The sequence below is a fragment of the Puma concolor genome, chromosome B1 (genome assembly GCF_028749965.1).
Source record: "Puma concolor isolate L17-30 chromosome B1, mPumCon1.1.hap2, whole genome shotgun sequence".
In the NCBI taxonomy this organism is placed as follows: Eukaryota; Metazoa; Chordata; class Mammalia; order Carnivora; family Felidae; genus Puma; species Puma concolor.
Genome location: NC_141670.1, coordinates 187,317,320 through 187,331,501, shown reverse-complemented (window position 1 = coordinate 187,331,501; position 14,182 = coordinate 187,317,320). Strand labels below are relative to the sequence as shown.

Genomic DNA, 14,182 nt, shown 5'->3' with positions numbered 1-14,182 from the left:
CTCATGCTCTGTCTCTCTCTCTCTCTCTGTCTAAGATAAATAAACTTTAAAAAAAATTAAAAAAAAGAGTAAGGCCTCAATATAAACCCCCAAGATTCTGGCAAGCAGGTGCAGAGATCAACTCATCTTACTGCTGCCCAAGACAAGTTTTGTAGGTTTGTTTGCTTTGTTTATTAAAACTGGCAGCTAGCGATCAGGAACGGCCTTCCTCTTTCTTCATTCTCCTCTCAACCTTTGCAAATGGAGGCCCGTTTTTGAATTTTACCTGGGGAACACCTGAGGCTGCAAACCAGCGACTAAGTGATCTGATACTGAATCTGTCATCAAATCTGCTTGCCTGATACCAGTGTATCAACCTTTTCTTTTGTAAGCAAGTCCTCTAAATGTTGATTGTGTGTTGTTCAAAGATAACTGGAAATTTTTTCCTCTTTTTTGTTAAGGTGTTATTTACACTGATTTTAAGTGTCCGGTTTGATGAAGGTTTGTAATTTTGGACAATCATTTAACTGCCACCACAGTCGAGAAAGTAGAACAGCAGTGCCTGGGTGGCTCAGTCAGTTAAGTGTCCGACTCTTCACCTCAGCTCAGATCTCGATCTCAGCGTGATGAGTTCAAGCCCTCCATTGGGTCCTGCGCTGAATGTGAAGCCTACTTAAAAAAAAAGAAAACAGGGGCGCCTGGGTGGCGCAGTCGGTTAAGCGTCCGACTTCAGCCAGGTCACGATCTCGCGGTCCGTGAGTTCGAGCCCGGCGTCAGGCTCTGGGCTGATGGCTCAGAACCTGGAGCCTGTTTCCGATTCTGTGTCTCCCTCTCTCTCTGCCCCTCCCCCGTTCATGCTCTGTCTCTCTCTGTCCCAAAAATAAATAAACGTTGAAAAAAAAAAAAAAAGAAAACAAAGAAAAGAATATTCTCCACCCTAAAAAATGTCTTCAGGCCCTTTGTATTCATTTATCTCCCTTACCCTGGCCCCAGGCAACCATTGATCTGCTTCTTATCATTATAGTTTTGCATATTATAGGATTTCATTTAAATAGATTCATACAGTTTGGAGTCTTTGTCTTTGACTTCATTTAGTTTAATATTTTTGAGATGTATCCATGTTGTTGTCTGTATTAATATTTTCTCTTTTTTTATTGCTGCATAGTTTTCCATGCTACAGATGTACCACTTTTGTTTATCCATTCATAGTTATGGACCATTGACTTGTTTCCAGTTGGGGGCTGTTATGAATAACGTTGCCACAACTGTTCATATACATGTTTTGTTTGGACATATGTTTTCATTCCTTTTGGGTAGTCAGAAGTAGAATTTTTTTTAATGTTTATTTATTTTTGAGAGAGAAAGAGAGAGAGAGAGAGACAGAGAGGAAGCATCAGGGAGGGACAGAGAGAGAGGGAGGCAGGGGGCCCAAAGCAGGCTCTGTGCTGACTGCAGAGAGCCCTATGTGGGTCTCTTACTCACGAACCATGAGATCATGACCTAAGCTGAAGTCAGAAGTTCAACCAGCTGAGCCACCCAGGCACCCCCTCAAGAATTTCTGCTTGTAAGAATGGTTGTATGGTAATGAATCTTTAACTTTATAAGGTGATGCCATACTGTTTGCCAAAGTGACTGTAGTCCCACCAGCAGTGTATGAGTTCCAGTTGCATCATATCCTTAACAACACTTGGTAGCATAAGTCTTTTTTTTTTTTTTTATTTTATCTATCCTAATATATATAGTGGTATCTCATTGTGATCTTAATTGGCTTTTCTCTGGTGACCAAATTGTACATCTTATCATGTGTTTATGAACATCCTTAAGCAAAGTATTTATCAAATTAAATTCTAAAATTCAGTTATTGGAAGCATCATTTTCAAACAGGGAGACTTGAAATTACCCTTTATTAATAAGCACAGGGGGCTCTGAACCCATTCAACAATGAGCCCTCAGCTAGTATACAATATTAACATTGAAATCCTGTCATTGCGTTTTGAAATATCTCACCTTGTAAGATGAATCATTTGCTAAAGCACCTATTTTTAATTGGATAAATTTATGTTCTGAACAGGAATGAAATGAAATTCAGGAGACCTATCATTATGCAAAATCATAAATAAAGACAACTTCTTTGATGAGGTTTTTCTTATGAAATATTTGTTGAAGAAAGGTCCTCTGTGAAGGCAAAAAAAAAAAAAAAAGGCAGCATTTGTGAAATATTTGGGCTGAAATATTTACACATGGCAACATGCAGAAACTTAAAATCATGAGTATCCTTGTATTCATTTGCTGGGCTACCATAACAAAATAGCAGACAGGGCAGCTTAAACAACAAACACTTATTTTCTCCCAAGTTCTGGAAGCTAGAAGTCTAAGATCAAGGTACCGACTAGTTTAGTTTCTTCTGAGACCTCTCTCCTTGGCTGCCTTCTGGGTGTGTCCTCACATGGTCTCTTCTCTGTGTGTGCACATTCCTGGGGTCTCTCAGTGAGTCTTACTTCCTCTTCTTATAAGAACACCAATCAGATTGGATTAAAGCCCACCCTAATGGCCTCACCTTCATTTAATCACCCTTTAAAGACCCTATCTCATCCAGTCACATTCTGAGGTACTATGAGTTAGGGCTCCCACGTACGAATTTTAGCGTGATATGATTCAGCCCATAACACTCTTCCTTTAGCAGACAAGTTTCTGACATCCTTTTTCCTCCCACATAACACAGGAGGAAACTTGGCCGCTAGCATCCAGAGCGGGGTATTCAGTGGACCAGAAAGTAAACGCCCTCTGCCCAGCAATCTGCAGTCACCCTTGTGTTGTGTGCTTTTCCGCGTGTCATTGTTGACCTGCCAGGCTCCAAAGTCCACGTATTCAGACCAATAATAACTAACTAACCCTTTCACATTGGCACACTTCAACAAAACAGTCTTGTTTCTTCTTTTGTAAAGTAGCGAATGCTCACTGAAAGAAAAAAAAAAAGATCAAATATTGGTGAAGTATAAGAAAAGAAAGTATGTAATAAGAAGATAAGGATCACCTCTGAAAACCACATTAGTTACATGCTCATCAGAATATTTTGTTTAGCAAATACTTGTATGCTTTTTAATATAAAAAATAGAAATCACAACATATATACTTTTTCAGCTTTGTTTTACCTACTTAATATATTATAGACAGTTTTCCCTTTCAGTAAATAGATGCCTTAAGACATATTAAAATTCAGGCTGGCCAACCCAGCCTCCCTCCAGAGCCAGGCTTTCCTTAGATTCATTGCAGTGAAGTGGAAATTTCAGGGCCCAAAGGGGCAAAGCCAGTCAATATGAAGCGAAGTGTAGGCATTAGCCCATATGCGTCCAACCACCTGCCTGAAGGTGAGATGTGTAGATTGCCTAGGGTTGCTGGGCCCCGAGTCAGGGAGGCTCTCTTGTGATCTGGGAGCAGACAGCAAGTAAGCTCTGATATCCTGCAGGCTTGTGGGGACTGCCTTTCCTAGGTGGGAGCTGCCCTTACCTCTTTTACTGACCTTCCTCCAGGCTGAAATTGTGGACCTCGTCCACTCCTGATCACAGTTCTCTTCTCATTTAGGACACGGAGGGGCATCTTTCTTCCCCCAGCGCTCAGATAGACACATAAAAAGCAACTCAGCCTCACCCCAACACAGAGGAACGGTCAAAAAAGAATTTGCAAACATCACGCATTCTCCTCCTTTGCTTCAAATACACAGTCCGTCTTCTGGGAATTGGGCCCAGAGGTGCATAAGAAAGATGTTTGCCCTAGGCTGTTCATCCCCACAAGACAGGAAAAAAACTACAGGAAAAAAAAAGCCCAGCAACACAATATCCTCTTAAAGAGGTACTAAGTGTTGCACTGACTGATAGAAATTATGCCATAACTGATTTCCTATTGCTAGATATTTTACTTTATTTCCAAATTTACTAAATGATACTTCAGGGAATATCTTAGACACATATTTTGCACTCTTGCCTTAATATATTTCATTAGAATACATTCTTAGAAGTGAAATTTATGGGTCGAAGGATATGCACATTTAAAGTTATGACAACTATTTCTGATCTGCTCTCTACAAATGTTATAGCAGTTTATATCATTTCCGTTATTTTAGGTATATACCTTGGAATGAAATTGAGGGTGATTTGGTAAACCTATGTTTAACTTTTAGAGTACCTGTCAGATGATTTTCCAGAACAGCTTTGCCATTTTATATCCCATCAGCAGTGTAGGAAGGCTCCAATTTTTCCAGATCCTCATGAAGGCTTGTTATTATCCCATCTTTTGCTAGCTGTACGAGTAGGTGTGATGTGCTATCTCATTGTGGTTTGGATTTTCATTTCCCTGATGACAAATGATGTGCTCATGTGCTTATTGGCCATTTGTATATTTTCCTTAAAAAGAAGAAATAAATTCAGACCCTGTGCCCATTTCTCAAATGGGTAATTTGTCTTTTTAATGTAGAGGAATAAGAGTTCCTTATATATTCTGAATACTAATTCCTTATTAAATATATGACTTGAAAAAAATTCTTCCTTTCCACGTGTTGTCTTTTCCCTTTCTTAATAGTGTCCTGTGAAGCACAAACGTTTTAAATTTTGGTGAAACTCAATGAATCTATTTTTTCTTTGGTTGCTATGCTTCAGGCTTCACATCTAAGAAATCACTGTCCAATCCAAGGACAAGAGAGAACATTTATTCTATGAGTTTTATAGTTTATACACTTACATTTAGGTCTTTGGTTCATTTTGAGTTGTTTTTTGTATATGGTAGGAGGTAGGGGACCAACTCCATCCTTTGCCTGTAGATATCTGGTTGTTTCAGCACTATTTGCTGAAAAGACTAATCTTTAACCCACTGAATCATTCTTGGCATCCTTGTCAAAAATTAATTGACCCTAAGTTGATTTTTTCTTAATTCTCAATTCTGTTCTATTGATCTATATTCTGCTCTATGTCAGTACCACACAGTCTTATTTACAATAGTTTTGTAGTAATTTTTGAAATCAGAAAGAGTAAGTCCTTCAAGTTTGCTCTTTTTGGTTTTTAGGATTGTTCTGTATATACTGGAGCCCTTGCTTTTCCAGATGTATTTTCTACCATTAATTTATAAAGTTCTTTCTATGTTAATAGTACCCCTTTATTAAACATATTATTTTTCTTATATATATTTTTTTCCACTCAGTAATTTTAACATTTAATTTATTAATCTTTCACTCACTGTTTTGGGATTTGGCTATAGCTAACTTTTTGGTATGTCAGTCTTCTGCTCTACCTAATGTAGGCTAGTCCTTTAATCTCCCCATCCTTGATCACTGTGAAACTCAGACTCTACCTGAGTCATAATCTTGTTACCTTCTTCTTATGTAAATAGTGCAAAAGATTAAAAATGGCCAAAAACTATTTGCCACGCCTCCCATCAATAGATGAGGTGTATGTGCCCTCCTCTTCAATTTAGGTGCGCTCTGTAACTGTTTTCATCAATAAAATATGGCAAAAGCTTACTCTGTGCCTGGGTTTAAGCCTTAACAGACTAGAAGCATTCACCTCTTGGTCCTTAGAACATTCTTTCGAGCCCTAAGTTGCTATGTAAGAAGTCTGACCACCCTGAGACCACCATGCATGCTTTGTGTGGGAACCCCTGACAGCTGGGGGTCCCAGCCTTCCAGTCATCTTCCAAGAAACCAGACAAGTGAGTAAAGCCTTTCAAAGCGGTCACCCACAAGCTAAAGCCACCAGGTGACCCTAGTTGACCATCATGATGTAGAAGAATCACCCAAATAAGCTCACTTGGATTCATAACCCACAAATTCATGAGATATAATTAAATGGTCATTGTTTTGAGTTTGGCAGTAATTTGTTACACAGCAGTTTGTTACAGATCAATAACCAGCAATTAGCCTGGGCTAACCACCACCCACGTACTGGTAAAATAGATGGAGAGAAAGAAGATGCATATAATCCTTTAAAGAAAACGTTCTCCCTTTTGAAAAGAGGAGAAAGAGTAATGGTTGCAAATCAAATATGGAAGCTCTGTCAAGCCCTTGTATCCCTTGCAGATTCTGGATGAGAGAGGAAGACTGGCTGGGAGGTGGACAGGCAAAAAAAGGCAAGGCTTTGAGGAAGTCTAATGGAGGTGGTGGCTTACTCCCTTACTTTGGTTAATTTCCCCTGAAAACTCTTCCCACCTATGTCATCTAGGAAGAAGATTCTTTTTAATCCCCTTATTTCGAGGATGGAAGAGATACTAGGAAGAGTAGACTGGGGCTGAGTTCTAAAGTGCACCCGGCTTGCCTCCAATGCAGAATCGACTTTTTTTTTTTTTTTTTTTTTTAATTTTTTTTTTTTCAACGTTTATTTATTTTTGGGATAGAGAGAGACAGAGCATGAACAGGGGAGGGGCAGAGAGAGAGGGAGACACAGAATCGGAAACAGGCTCCAGGCTCTGAGCCATCAGCCCAGAGCCCGACGCGGGGCTCGAACTCACGGACCGCGAGATCGTGACCTGGCTGAAGTCGGCCGCTTAACCAACTGCGCCACCCAGGCGCCCCCAGAATCGACTTTAAAACTGCTTTGGCTGTTGGTAGAAATATAAAAGTGTAGCTACTATGGAAAATAGTATGGCAGTTCCTCAAAAACTAAAGCATGGGATTTCTCTATGATGTGGCAGTTCTACTTCTGGGGATATATACAAAGGAACCAAAAGCAGGGTCTCAGAGAGGTGCGTGTATACCCACGTTCATAGCAACATCCTTCACAACAGGCAAAAGTGGAAGCAACCCAGGTGTCCACTGATGGATGAGTGGATAGACAAAATGTGTTATAAACACACGATGGGGCATTATTCAGCCTTAAAAAGGAAGGAAATTCTGACACACGCTTCAACATGGATGAGTCTTAAGGCATTATGCTAAGCGAAATCAGCCAGTCACAAAAAGACAAAATACTACTTAATTCCATTTATAGGAGGTACCTGGAGTATCAAATTAATAGAAACAGAGAGTGAAATGGGAGTGGCTAGGGGCGAGGGTGAGGAGTATATCGAAAATCGCATGAAGAAGTTCTGGAGATGGGTTACGCAACAGTGGGTAATATGTTTAACACTACCGAACTGAGCACTTCAAAGTGGTTAAAATGGCTAATTTTATGTTATGTGTATTTTCCCACAATTAAAAAAAAAATAAAGAAAACTCCAGATTTTTTTCTGGGTGGAAGCTGGGGGCTCTGGATTTTGGGAAAATGGCTGCTAGGCTGTGAATGCTAAATCTTCAGCGATTCCAAAGGTCAATTGTCTTCATCGTGTAAAGGACTTAAAAGGCACTTGTTATTTATAGAACTTCATTTGGGAATTGTATTTTTTTTCAGCTCCCAAGATTTAAAGAACAGACACTATTAGGAAGTTTTCTTGTAATTTAAAGATGATGTGGGGGGCGCCTGGGTGGCGCAGTCGGTTGAGCGTCCGACTTCAGCCAGGTCACGATCTCGCGGTCTGTGAGTTCGAGCCCCGCGTCAGGCTCTGGGCTGATGGCTCAGAGCCTGGAGCCTGTTTCTGATTCTGTGTCTCCCTCTCTCTCTGCCCCTCCCCCGTTCATGCTCTGTCTCTCTCTATCCCAAAAATAAATAAACGTTGAAAAAAAAAAAATAAAGATGATGTGTATAGATGTTTATATTATAAAAAGGTATTCGTGTTACAGTACTAATTTGTAGTAGCTAATATTTATTGAGTGTTTACTATGTGCCAGGCCCTTGGCCAGGCTACATCAGTTAGGATGGTTAGGTTACACTGTGACTACAAACAATCCCCAAATAAGCAGAACTTTGTTTTAAATAAATTAAAGTTTATTTCTCACTCATGTGACACAGGTGGGCTGGGGACTGTGTTCCCACATATCATCCTCTTTATCCTAAGAGCCAGACGGATAAAGCTGACAATATCAGGAACACTGCCAGGGCCCTATCAATAGAAAAAACAGAAACGTATATTCAGAGTTAACCAAACTGAAAATTACCCAAACTGAAAAATTTGAGGACACAATCCCTAAGATTGTCTTCACTTCTGACACCAACTGCAAGTTCAGAAGTTTCCCCCAAATACTTTCAGATTCAGTAATTCACTAGAAGGACTCTAAGAACTTGCCAAAAGCTTTTGCGCTTACAGTTACACAGTTAAAGGAAGAGACACATAGGGCAGAATCTGGGAAGTTTCCAGACACAAAACTATGCAGTCCTCAGGATGCATTACTCTCCCAGCATCAATCCCTGATGCTACTCACAGAATATTGCTGACCAAGGCAGCTCACCTGAGCTTCTGCATCTAGAGTTTTTATTGAGGTTAGAGAGGCATGATTAATGGCAGGATTTAATGATTGATTGAATGATTGACTGACAACACGTGACCCAAGATCCCCACCCTAAATCACATGGTTGGTCTTCCTGGTGTGGCCAACCCCCACCCTCACCAAAGACATTCCTATCAAGTATGACGTTAAGTACCTCGTGGAAGCTGAGGGCAAAGGCCAGTCCTTTCTTTGGGCAAGGCCAAATTCTTTTTTTTTTTTAATTTATTTTTTTAATGTACATCCAAGTTAGCTAACACACAGTGCCACAATGATTTCAGGAGAGCAAGGCCAAATTCTTCACTACACACCCTATGTCAAAACACACACTGGCCTTTAAAGCTTCCACTCAGAAGGAACACATGGCACTTCTTCTCACATTTTTTTGGCTAAGTCAAGTCGCAAGGCCAAGTTTAACTTCAAAGGGGGTGGGAGGTACATTCTTCCCATAGATGATTAGATATAGGTGACTAGAGATCCAGTCTACCATGTAAGTATTTTTTGTGTGTATTATTCACTTAATTCTCTCAACAATTCCTACTACTATCTCCATTTTTCAAGTAAAGAAACTGAGCCACAGGGAGTATCTATGATAACTGAGTATCTTACCTCTCTACTAAGTGTCAGGCCTCAAGTCATGCGGCCGGTGAGGCCAGGGCTAGAAATGCCTGGTTTTAAGCCCAGGTACTCCAGCTCCATAGCTCATGCTCTGTAAGACAATAAGGAAAAAATTGCATTGCTTCCTCACGTTTCTTCTTCTCTGCATTCAAATATTATTTGATGAATACTCCTGCTGTGCCAGGCACTGGTCTGTGATGTGCTGGAAATACAATGGTGAATGTGACATTAGGCACTTGCCCCAATGAAGCTGAGGTTTGTCTTACTTTCTTCTTGGACAAAGGATGAAATACAGGGCCTGGAATAATCAGGTCCCATTAGCCACACGCACAGTCACCATTATGACCATTGTATCACACTTATTCTCCCCAACTGGGATAGAATCTTGCCTACCCGCTTCTTGAGACTTTGGAGGGGCAAAGAAAGAGGTAAAGGAAAAATTAAAATTTGGGTGAATGAAATGAAATAAGAGTGTAAAAAGCACAATAGGATAACTCTTTGCCACTTCCCCTTACTTCAGAATAGTCAACAGGTACAGTATAGGCACTGCCCCATCTGATGGCAATTACAAACTGTATTCCCACCTGGACTGGTGCCTTCTGGCTCAGTATCAGCCCTATCCTTACCCTTCATCCTCCAGAGTGCATACCTTTTCCTGGAACTATTGAGGAAAGAATATGTTTTCTCGTACTGAGTTTGCTGAGAAGACAAAATGTTGGCAGCTATCCCGTCACCACTGGAGATCAGCCTGTCTGAGAATGGAGCCACAACAGAGGAAAGCAGACAAGGTACAAGACATGCAAACCAATCCTTTAACATTTGAGCTCCTGGATCCAGCCTTGCCTGAGGTCAGTATGTCCTAGACTTTTCAGTTACGCGAACCAATCAATTCTCTTTTTTTTTTTTTTTTTTTAATTTTTTTTTTCAACGTTTATTTATTTTTGGGACAGAGAGAGACAGAGCATGAATGGGGGAGGGGCAGAGAGAGAGGGAGACACAGAATCGGAAACAGGCTCCAGGCTCTGAGCCATCAGCCCAGAGCCCGACGCGGGGCTCGAACTCACGGACCGCAAGATCGTGACCTGGCTGAAGTCGGACGCTTAACCGACTGCGCCACCCAGGCGCCCCTCAATTCTCTTTTTTTTATTTCGTTTTTATTTTGTTTTTAATTTAAATCCAAGTTAGTTAACATACAGTGTAATAATGATTTCAGGAATAGAATTTAGTGATTCCTCACTTGCATATAACACCCAGTGCTCATCCCAACAATTGCCCTTCTTAATGCCCCTTGCCCATTTAGCCCATCCCCCCACCCAACACCCCTCCAGCCACCCTCAGTTTGTCTTTTGTATTTAAGAGTCTCTTACAATCAAGTCTCTCTTTAGGGCCAAGAAGTTAAGTTGAATTTCTGATATTGAAACCAAAGAGTCTCAATACACCCATATATTTTCCCCCTTTTAAAGTTCCAGTGCCACAAAAGCCATCATACATCCTCCAGAGGAAGGGAGAAAGGTTTGTATTCAAGAAATGAAAAGAAACCTGAGGAAGGCAAATGAGGCTCACAGAGCATGATACCAGTTTCCTAGGAACCACCTGCTGAAATTGTCACTGCTTCTACCCATACAGCCTGCAATTTTTAGAAAAGTATGAAGAGCAACAGAAGGAGGAATTGACCACCAGGAGCTTGGAGGGATACCAGCATACTGAGTATCTTCTCTCTACTAAAAAGATTTAGTACTAGAAAGCTGAAGTGAAGCCTCATATCCTTAAAATTCATTACAGCCATAAAAAGCACCGCCATATTTTCATGAGCTATTAAAACAAACAGTTAAAAATAAAGCCCATTTGGTATCCAATATCCTTCACACGATCGTATTTTTTCATGTATTTGTGAAGCAACAAACGTTGGCTAACTGCAATACATCTCCTTGTAACTGATTCCAATTTCCACATTCTCTTTTGCATCCTAAAATAATAAGCTACAATTTCTCTAGCCATACAATTTATAAATTACATAGACTTCCATCACCGCATGAAATGCGTTCTCTTTGTTTCTCCTCTTCACCTTTCTCAACTGATCTTTCATTTTAACAATTCTTGATGAAATCCCCACAACATTGAGTGACATGAGAATGAGCATCAGAACAGTATAAAGGGAGGGGAGCCTGGGTAGCTCAGTTGGTTAAACATCTGACATCGGCTCAAATCATGATCGCAAAGTCCGTGAATTCGAGCCCCGCATCAGGCTCTGTGCTGACAGCTCAGAGCCTGGAGCCTGCTTCGGTTTCTGCCCCTCCTTCTCTCTCTCCCCCTCCCCTGCTTGCGGTCAATATCCTTTTCTCTCTCAAAAATAAATAAACATTAAAAAACAGGAAAGAAAATGCTGAATACACTTCATTTCAGACATCTTTGCTGCTAGAGCATGAGTGTATGACATAGGGCCTGAAGGAAAATCTACTGGAAATTTGAGGGAAAGTTTTCTCTCAGATTTAAAAATAAAATTCACAAAAATAATAAATAAACAAACAAAATTCACACACACACACACACACACACACACACACACACACGAAGAAGGATGCTCTTTCTCCCTACTTCTTGTTTGTGGATGAGATCTTGTAATGATGTGATACCTGGAGCTGCAGCAGCCTTCTTGAGAGTGAGGGTATAACCTGAAGTTGAATACTCTAAAGTACTCTGAAGATGGTGAGAAGGAAGAGTGGTTTTTAGTGACATCTTTGAACCTCTCATTTAACTAACCCTGGGACCCCGCTACCTTAGGATTTAGCACAGTGCCTGATACATACAGAGCACTTCACAAACATCTGTTGAATGAATAAATGAATGGTTTTAACTTTTCACAATTTGTCTTCAGAGGAGATAAAAGAAATGTCTACCCAAACTAAATCTTCATCCACCCATAACTCAGCAACTCCACTCCCAGGTATATATCCAAAAGAAATGTGTTAGTTGTCTACAATAGACAGGAAAAGCATTCATAACACCTTCAAACTGGAAACAACTCAACTGTCCATCAGCAGGAGAATGGATAAGTCAGTGTTGGAATATTCTTGCTTTGGGATACTATAAAACAATATAAAAGAATAAACTATTAATACAATAGCATGGATGAATCTCACAGACATAATATTGAGCAAAAGACACTGTACACACGAGAATACTTACTATATGATTCCACTAAATAAAGTTCAAGGGGCGCCTGGGTGGCTCAGTCACTTAAGCATCCGAGTCTTGATTTCAGCTCAGGTCTTAATCTCTCGGTTTGTGAGATCAAACCCTGAATCAGGCTCTGCAATGACAGTGCAGAGTCTGCTTGGGATTCTCTCTCCCTCTCTTTCTTTGCTCCCCCTCTGCTTGCACACGTTTTCTCTCCCTCCCTCTCTCAATTAAATAAATAAATTTTTAAAAATGTGCTTAAAAAATAAAAATAAAGTTCAAGAATAGGAAAATTAATCCAAGGTGATAGAAGTCAGTGGTCACCTCTGGGAAGTGGGGATGGTTATTGAGGGGTACAGGGCATAAGAGAATCACCTACGGTGACAGAAATGTTCATCTATATCTTGATCTGAATTGTGATTACATGGGTTTATGCACATGTAAAAAAATCATCAAACTATACATTTAACAGCTGTGTAACTTCCTGTATATGTTATACCTCAATTTTTCTTTAAAAAAATTTTTTATAACGTTTATTTTTGAGAGAGAGAGAGACAGAACGTGAGAGGGGGAGGGCAGAGAGAGAGGGAGACACAGAATCAGAAGGAGGCTTCAGGTTCTGAGCTGTCAGCACAGAGCCCGACGCGGGACTTTAGTTCGTGAGCGGTGAGATCATGGCCTGAGCTGAAGTCGGACGCTTAACCGACTGAGCCACCCAGGCACCCCTACCTCAATTTTTCTTAAAGCAAAAAAAGTTTTGTTTTTCTTTTAAAGGAGGTAGAGGAAACAATTTTTACTCAGTATTTATTTAGGGAAGGTATTACTTTAAGTGCCTTACAAAATAACCTTCATAATAACTATCAAGTAGGCATTGCTATCTATATACTACAGATGCAGATATGAGAGTCAGAGAGATTAGGTTACTTTCCAAGGTCACACAGCTAATCAGTGGCAAAGCTGGTATTTGAATACAAATGTATCTGATCCTAAGACCCATGACGCTTTCTCTGTATTACTATAAAATGTACAGGTACCTGCATGGCCAAACTTTCCAAGGTCATGGAAAGAAGCATCACTGTGACCCACGAATACTCTTCCTGAAGGTGGATTTTTCTATAGAAGTTGCCTAGATGGGAACAGAAAAGGTTTTATGCACAAAGATAGTCACTGCAGAATTTATCATAGTGAAAAACCGAAAACAAGGCAATTATTCAACAGCGTATAATTAAGCAAATGATAATACATATACTCAATAGAATATTATACAGCCATTAGAAATTATGTTCAAGAAAGCTTCTGATGTAATGTTCAATGGGGTAAAACAGAATAGAAATTGAATTTACTTTAAGAATACGACCATGAAAAGCAAAAACTTTTTAACGTAGAAGGAAAAGCCTGAAAAGAGTTTGCACGTAAAGAACATTAACAATGTCTGCCTCTGAAGAATGTGATTTGGCAAAGTGGTTGTAGGGGTTGGGGTGGGTGGGGGGTTAGGGAGAGGACAGGGACATTTTTTGCTTTATAATCTCTGTATTTGATTTTTCACAATGAATATGCATGATTTTATGATGACATTGTAACTCATTAAAAACAACTGGAAGGGGGCGCCTGGGTGGCGCAGTCGGTTAAGCGGCCGACTTCAGCCAGGTCACGATCTCGCGGTCCGTGAGTTCGAGCCCCGCGTCAGGCTCTGGGCTGATGGCTCAGAGCCTGGAGCCTGTTTCCGATTCTGTGTCTCCCTCTCTCTCTGCCCCTCCCCCGTTCATGCTCTGTCTCTCTCTATCCCAAAAATAAATAAACGTTGAAAAAAAAAATTAAAAAAGAAAAATAAAAACAACTGGAAGGAAATTTGTAAAATATTAACAATAGTTGTCTTTGGATAACAGGATTTGAGAGATTTTTTTAATTCCTCCTTTCACTTTTCTAGACTTGGTAAAATTCCTATGATGAGCATGTTTCCTCGTATCTGCAAAAAAGAAATAAATTTATTTCAATGAGATGATGCATCTGAAAGCACGCTGTAATCTGTGAAGCAATTCAATTACAGGTGACTTTATAACTACCGTA

The 14,182-nt window shown here is 40.2% G+C and overlaps 2 long non-coding RNA genes across 2 annotated transcripts; both read right to left on the bottom strand.

The window, feature by feature from the left end:
* Positions 1-2,232: 2,232 nt before the first annotated feature.
* On the bottom strand, positions 2,233-3,758 carry LOC147582070 (uncharacterized). The gene is made up of 2 exons (XR_015249838.1): positions 3,500-3,758; positions 2,233-2,937 (listed from the first exon to the last, which is right to left on the bottom strand). It is a non-coding gene; the product is annotated as an uncharacterized LOC147582070 (long non-coding RNA).
* A 409-nt stretch (positions 3,759-4,167) lies between these two features.
* On the bottom strand, positions 4,168-13,243 carry LOC147582069 (uncharacterized). Its single transcript, XR_015249837.1, has 3 exons — positions 13,150-13,243; positions 8,930-9,029; positions 4,168-4,379 (listed from the first exon to the last, which is right to left on the bottom strand). It is a non-coding gene; the product is annotated as an uncharacterized LOC147582069 (long non-coding RNA).
* Between the last annotated feature and the right edge of the window lie 939 nt (positions 13,244-14,182).